The sequence below is a fragment of the Miscanthus floridulus genome, chromosome 17 (assembly GCF_019320115.1).
Source record: "Miscanthus floridulus cultivar M001 chromosome 17, ASM1932011v1, whole genome shotgun sequence".
NCBI classification, from domain to species: domain Eukaryota; kingdom Viridiplantae; phylum Streptophyta; class Magnoliopsida; order Poales; family Poaceae; genus Miscanthus; species Miscanthus floridulus.
Genome location: NC_089596.1, coordinates 70,471,108 through 70,478,176, shown reverse-complemented (window position 1 = coordinate 70,478,176; position 7,069 = coordinate 70,471,108). Strand labels below are relative to the sequence as shown.

General features: G+C 39.9%; 1 non-coding gene across 1 annotated transcript; it reads left to right on the top strand.

Moving 5' to 3' along the window:
- The first annotated feature begins 4,959 nt into the window (after positions 1–4,959).
- Positions 4,960–5,068, top strand: LOC136519170 (small nucleolar RNA R71). The gene has a single exon (XR_010774731.1). It is a non-coding gene; the product is annotated as a small nucleolar RNA R71 (small nucleolar RNA).
- Positions 5,069–7,069: the final 2,001 nt, after the last annotated feature.

Below are 7,069 nucleotides of genomic sequence, written 5' to 3'. Positions count from 1 at the left end.
ACTCCTAAGCTGCTAATCTACTACATTGGAGAGCTCTAGACCTAATCCTCCTGGTGTGTGTTGATCTGAATGAGAGATATGAATTAGGGTTTCCCATATGGCTCTAGGGAGGGGGTAGGGCTGCTATATATAGGCGGAGGTGGAGTAGGGGACAAAGAATCGAGGTGGAGTAGGGGCAAGGAATCGCCATGTCCTCGATCCACGTCAACTCCCCCGATCATCGTTGGATGAACCGACCTAAAACTGCCTTAAAATCAATAGTGTAGATCATAGAAAGGAGTATGAGGCGATGGAGGGCGAGCGGGCTCCGTGGTAGGCCAGGCGGCCTCCCTAGTGGGCCGGCTGGCTCACTATTGTGGCCATTTGGCCCAAGCTTCGACGTGGTGTCCTCTAGAACCTCCTAGAGTTGTCTTTCGTAGTTTTCGCGGGTTGAATCACTTGTTGTCATCGGTTTGCTTGTTTGGAGTGTATGGCAGTGGTCCTGGGAGCTATTTTCTGGATAAATCCTCCTGCATACAAATATGTACCTAAACTTATGAAATCCATTAGTTTAAACCCCTATTCCTATGTTTGGTGATGGAATTAAGTATAAATATAGGTTATGTTGATGGTTTATAATTGGTATTAATGACCGTCAACAAGCTCCTCTAATCTTAACCTTTGCCAGTCCCTGAGCAAAGCTAAACTCAGCAATGGATCATGAGTTGCTACAATATTTTCACGCCTCAAAAATACACATGCGCTCAAACAATAATTCTCCTCCAGATTAGAATAAACTAATATGTCTTTCAAACTTACCCATATTACCTTAAACCATGGGGCGTCTTAGCCTTTACTTGGGTCTTGAGTAATTGAAAGACAGAAGGATCAAGTCAAGCACTATGTCTCAAGTTCTTTGTTCAACCATTGTTCTGGAGTTTTTATAAGTTTTCAAAATAAAACTAAGAGATTCCATTGTATGGCAGAGGGGTTTAGTTGTGGACTCAATTAATTCCTCAGTTGAGGAACAAGTTGCCATGTTCCTCCATGTGGTTGGGCATAATCAGAGGTTTAGAGTTGTCCATCAGAGCTTTAGAAGATCCATAGAGATAGTTAGCAAATACTTTCATCTAGTTTTAAATGCTTTTGGGGAACAGAGGGATGAGCTGATCAAACCACCATCAGGTTCAACACATGTCAAAATCCTGGGTAGTCACAGATGGAACCCCTTTTTCAAGGTAATTGTTGGCTACCTTGGTTCCATTATCTTGGGATTAGGTTCATGTTTCCTTACTTATGATTCATCCTTCATCTTAGGATTGTATTTGTGCCATTGATGGCACCCATGTGTTGGCAAGGGTGCCCAGGCACATGCAGGGGCCATTTAGGGGTAGGAAACAAAGCTATACACAAAATGTGATGGTAGCTGTTGATTTTGATCTGAAGTTTACATATGTGTTGGCTGGGTGGAAGGGTTCTACTCATGATGCTTTGGTTCTAGCTAATGCCATAGAGAGAGATGAGGGTCTAAGTGTTCATGAAGGTAACAAATTTACCCCCAATATAGGAGTAGTGCATATATAGGCGATGTGTACGTGATCTTGATTTTAAGAACATGACAAACCTTTCATAAGGGTCAACAAAGCTTGACTAAACTCAATGCAATGAAAGCAGCATATATGTGAAAGTTTTCCTAATCTAAATATCATATATGTCTCTGATAGGAATTCAAGCTTTGTCCTACAAGGAACTCATCATGTAGATTTTTATGTTTTTTTTCAAAAGATAAATCTTCAAAACTCTAGTATCACAAGGAACAAGATAATCAGTAGCTCAGACCTTCTCATATCATATCCATCAATTACCTAGACTTATATCAAGCTTATGCTACCCACGAGTTTCAAGTTCAGAGTAAATTCTTATATCAAAATAGTCGTATCCAAAACTCGAAAGAATTCAATACTGAAAACTAGGTACTTGAAAGAAATTACAATAGAGCAACTATTCATTATTTCCATAGCAAGAGATTATCCTTAGAGTCCATTTTATTTATTCTGCTCTTAAAAACAAAAAACTAGACGCATACTTTTTTTTATTTTGTCTTCAAAATTTAAGATCACACCTTATTAATATATATAACTAGCTAAGATACATTTTTATTTTGTTTTAGTTTGTTATACATCTTTTTATTTTATTATATCTAGCATAAAGCAAACTCAAAAATAGTAAAACTAAAGGAAAGAAATACTTAACTAGATACACAGGGGATGCTCCTCCTCTAAGCTGGATGTTGTTGTGGCCGATTGTTGAATGTTGAGTGATCCTTCTCGGAGCGGGTTTGCCAGCTGATGTCCTTCTCATTCATCCAGAAGTTGGGTTCCTCATGTGTAGCGAGTACAACAACAGTTCAGGAAGATACACTTTGGGTGGATGAAGACAGCCAGGTAAAGTTGCTCTTGATCTTATGTGTCATCCTACAAAATACTCCAACAAGAACATGAAAACTCATGGCACAGATTAGAATAAGGGGTTAGCAGTCAGGCATTCAAAGATTTATTGTCCTTGTGGGTTTAGATAGATTTTTTTTGGCAGAATTTTAGCAAGATGTCCATTTAATATTGTTTTTTACAATGCAGAAGGAAAAATATGCATGCTCAGTATTTTTATTTTTATGCCACCACAGTGAATACTTTCGTAGGCATTTACACGCCGTAGATTTATTCACATGGGGCTTTAAGATTTTATATGTTATGAAACTTTTTATTTTTCTTTTATTAGTGCAAGGCAAATACAGAAAAGTAAATATGCTAAAGTGAAAAATAATTTATGCAATGCTAGAAAATAAATATGGATAACTACCGTTGTTACCTCACGGTGAGGGTTCAGATTTTTAAGTCCTCCAGACAGGACTTGACTAGAGAGAAGTCCTTCATTCCTTGGGTGCATCTGTCAGTCCTAGAGATGGAGACCTTGATGGTTGCACCTCTTGTGATGTTGACACATATGACATCACCTTCTTTTTCTATACATGCTTGGTCTGTGGACTTGACTTAGGCGGAGTAGGTTCATCTTTCATAGGTTCTTCAAGTTCCTCCCATTCATTCCTTAGGGTTGATTCCTTTGACGTTGGGATGATCGACGTCTCCTCCCAGAGTGGCTCTTCTTTGGCTGTTCATAAGTAGTATAACTATTAAAATAACATCATACCTTTTCTCTAGGGAATTGAAAGTGGACTTGTCTAGATCCGACATAGATGATCATGTTGGTGCTATTGAGGAATGATCTTCCAAGGATGATGGGTGTATCATCTTCTCCTCCTCCCATCTCTAGGACCATGAAATCGGTAGGGGCATAGTGATCTCGTATTCTTAACATAATGTCCCTCGCTATTCCCTCGGGGAATCAGATTGATTGGTCCACCATCTGCAACTGCATATATGTAGGGAACAAAGGTTCATTACCGAATAAATATTCATATGTTACCTTGGACATTATATTGACATCTGATCCAATGTCGCAGAAGGTCTTGTGGAAGATTATTTTTCCAATGGTACACTCGATCGTCGGTACGCCAGGATCATCCTTCTTAGCAAGGAATGGTGAAACGAGGAGGTGGTCGTACTCAGATCAGAGTGTGTTGATCATGTTGACCGTTTCTTCTTATGGCTAACTGGTCTTGTTCCTCCTCCTCCGGTTCTTCTTCTTCTTGGTCACTGTTGTCTCTTTGGGTAGGAATGCCTTTTGTGAATTTGCAAGATACAGTTCTTGAAAGAGAACTTCTCCTTTTTATCCTTGATCGTGAAATAGATCTTGGCACTATTCGCTTAGATGATGGCTTTTGTGGTGCTCAAGAAAGGTTGGCCTAGGATGATGGGTGCCCTTTTATCTCCACATGTTTCTAAAACCACAAAATCTATAGGAACATATGATTGTCCCACTCGGATGATGGCATCTTCAAGAACTCCCTTGGGGTAGCAGAGTGACTAATCTGCAAGCTGCAAACGCATATTTGTGTATAACAAAGTATCTCCATTAATTTTATCATAGATTACCTTAGGCATGATGTTGACACTTGCTCCGAAGTCACAGACAATTTCCTGGAAGATGTGAGGTCCAATGGCGATAGGGATGATAGGTCTCCCTAGATCACCTTTCTTGTCGGGTAAGGTCTAATCTATCCACCTTCTCTCTGATGGTTGCGTGTAGTAGAAAGCTGCATTGTGAATATCGACAAGATTTGCAGTTTCTAAATCTTCCGGCAGCCCTAGAATCTTACCTTTGTCGGATGGAGGAACAACAGCCGCCAGCTGAGCTATTTGTGATTCTATCATTTTATTAAAGCTATGCTAGTTCTTAATGGTAGAAGCAAACCTATCCATTCTGTTACTAATATTTTCTAGAATTTTATCATTGGTAGCTACCTTCTTAGATAATCCTTCTAGAAGTATAGATTAGCCAGCAATTAATTCTCTCAAGGGTAGTTGATTGAAGTTATTATAATTATTACCTTGAGGGTTACCTTGGTAGTTACCTTGATAGTTTGGCCTCTGTTGCTGGTTCCATCCTTGATTATGTTGAGGACGATAGTAGTTGTTGTTGACAAAGTTCACATCCTCTTGGGTTTTAGGACAACTGTTCCCTAAATGCCCAGTGTTGCCACATACTTCATACGTCATGCATGAATCATGAATGTGCATAACTTCTTGCTTTTCATTAGCTCGGTCTTCAAGCTTCTTCATTAGTAGGTCCATCTTGGCAGATAGCATGTCTACCTCCTTGAGTTCATGCATACCTCCACCTCTCTTGTGGGTTTGAACACGTTCTTCATTCTAGCCTTGGTTGGAGGCTATGTTCTCCACAAGAGTGGTCGCAGCTAGAAGTGTAAGTGACAAGAAAGCACCTCCAGCAGCAGCATCCATAGTCTCACGGGTACTATTGGTTAACCCATGGTAGAAAGTCTGCATGAGTAGCCAATTTTCCATCCCATGATGAGGACATTCTGATATGTAGTCTTGAAAGCGTTCCCATGCCTTAGGGACAGATTCATCATGCTGTTGCTAAAAACATGAGATGCTCCCACGTAGAGCATTGGTCTTGCCTGTGGGAAAGAACTTGGCTAGGAAGGTAGTGGAGCAGTTTTCCCATGTAGTGTTTCTGTCTTTGTTGGCGTAGAACCACTGTTTCGCCTTCCCCAAAAGTGAGAATGGGAAGAGGTGAAGTAGTATGACATCCTTGGTTACTCCCTTGATGGTGAAAGTGTTGTAGATCTCCAGGAAGTGTTGGAGATGAGCACTAGCATCTTCATGTGCCTTTCCACAAAACTGGCTCGCTTGCACCATGTTGATGAGAGCCGGCTTCAGCTCGAATCTATTGTCTCCAACATTGACATTAGGTCTAGTACGGATGTTGGCAGTGGTTGGAGCAGAGAATTCATGAAGAGTCTTGTCAACCATGGCTTCAAATTTTGGTGTTAAGCTTCGCCTTATATGGTTGTCTTCCGACTCTAAAGCTAAAACTTTTTTGAGTTTAGCCTTAATCCTCTTAAGTAGTGCTTCTGGATCGTCAACGTAGTTTGTCAGAAGGTCAAAACCGGTCATACATTACCCTGCATAAGATACACAAGTAGACAAAACAAGGGTAAGCCTGTTTGAGCAGAGGTCAATGGTTATTTTGATCACATCAATAAGTATAAGTTTATCGATACTTCCTTTGTCTAGCTACCTTCCCTGGGAACAGTGCCAGAAATGCTTGTTGGTATTTATTAACTTGTCACTTGTTTTAGTAGCCACCTATTATAAACTTATATATCCTAACATTACTTTACTAGGTTGCCATCCCTAGTGATGATGCTAGAGATACTTGTTGGTACTACCTAGCATTACTATTAGAATAACTCTAAGTAGTTTTTTATTATTTCATATGACTAGAAAGAATATATAGATATGAATGAAAAGGGATCTATAAGCGCACAGATAATATACTATTGTAGCACTTCACCCGAGAGTATTCCAGGTATCGTTATTTATATTTTTACCACAGGGAAGGTCTAGCATGGACAAGTATTGATAACTTATACTATTGGTGGAGAAATAAACCATAACCAATATTCTACTCATAACAGGGGTAAGTCATAGGATAAGATATATATATAATAAGTATTGATCAATTATAATGATAAATCACTCAGAGTACTCCTTTCTATGGCATTAGCATGGTCAGATAGAATATTAGAGGAATAATTCCTAAGTCATTCTTAATTATAAGTCAAAGCATACATTGATTAATGCAATTACACCTAATAGTCATTGCTAAGATCATCTTCATATCTACACATAAGGGATATTACTAAGGGAGATTAATAACAGAGCTTGTCCCCCTTCGTAACCATATCCTACGTGCTACCTACATCAGAGAGTGGACTACAAAAGACTCAACGACAGTGTCACATCCATAATCTACCACATGACCCAGAATATAGGGTGTATCTACAGGTAAACAACGTATAAGCACCACACTTACACAATGTCGACCACCCACCCATGGATCCTTAGGGTGAGCGCTATACGAACATATGCATGAATATGATGATAATCCAACTATACTAGATATATAATCAAAGTAGACAATGAACATTATAACAAAGAACATGAATAAGATGAATACTAATATTGTCATAACAATTGTAGCAAGCATATAAAAGTAATGGAGATACAAAAGAGAGGGGGTACAAAGATTATACCAAACTACGCTCTTGACATGATCGAGAATCCAAGTGAAGCCTGCTTGCCTCCCTCTAGACCTAGCCTAACTAGCTATGCCCTAGAATATGATGGAGCTTTGAGGATGATTAGGGTTTCTATCTTCTCAAATGACTTGATGCCTTCAGGGGGCAGGGCTGATTATATAGCCCGGAGCGTCCAACGTGAGCCCTTGGATCAAACTGACTTAAGGAATGACGTAGATATAACCTAGGAGGCGGTGAAGAACTAACATTACATCGCAGAGACCGATAGGTGGGCCTAGGGGTCAGGCGGCCTGCAGGTCCACCTAGTAGCCCCTCGCTCTCTGCCTCAGTGTGGTGTCCTCTGGT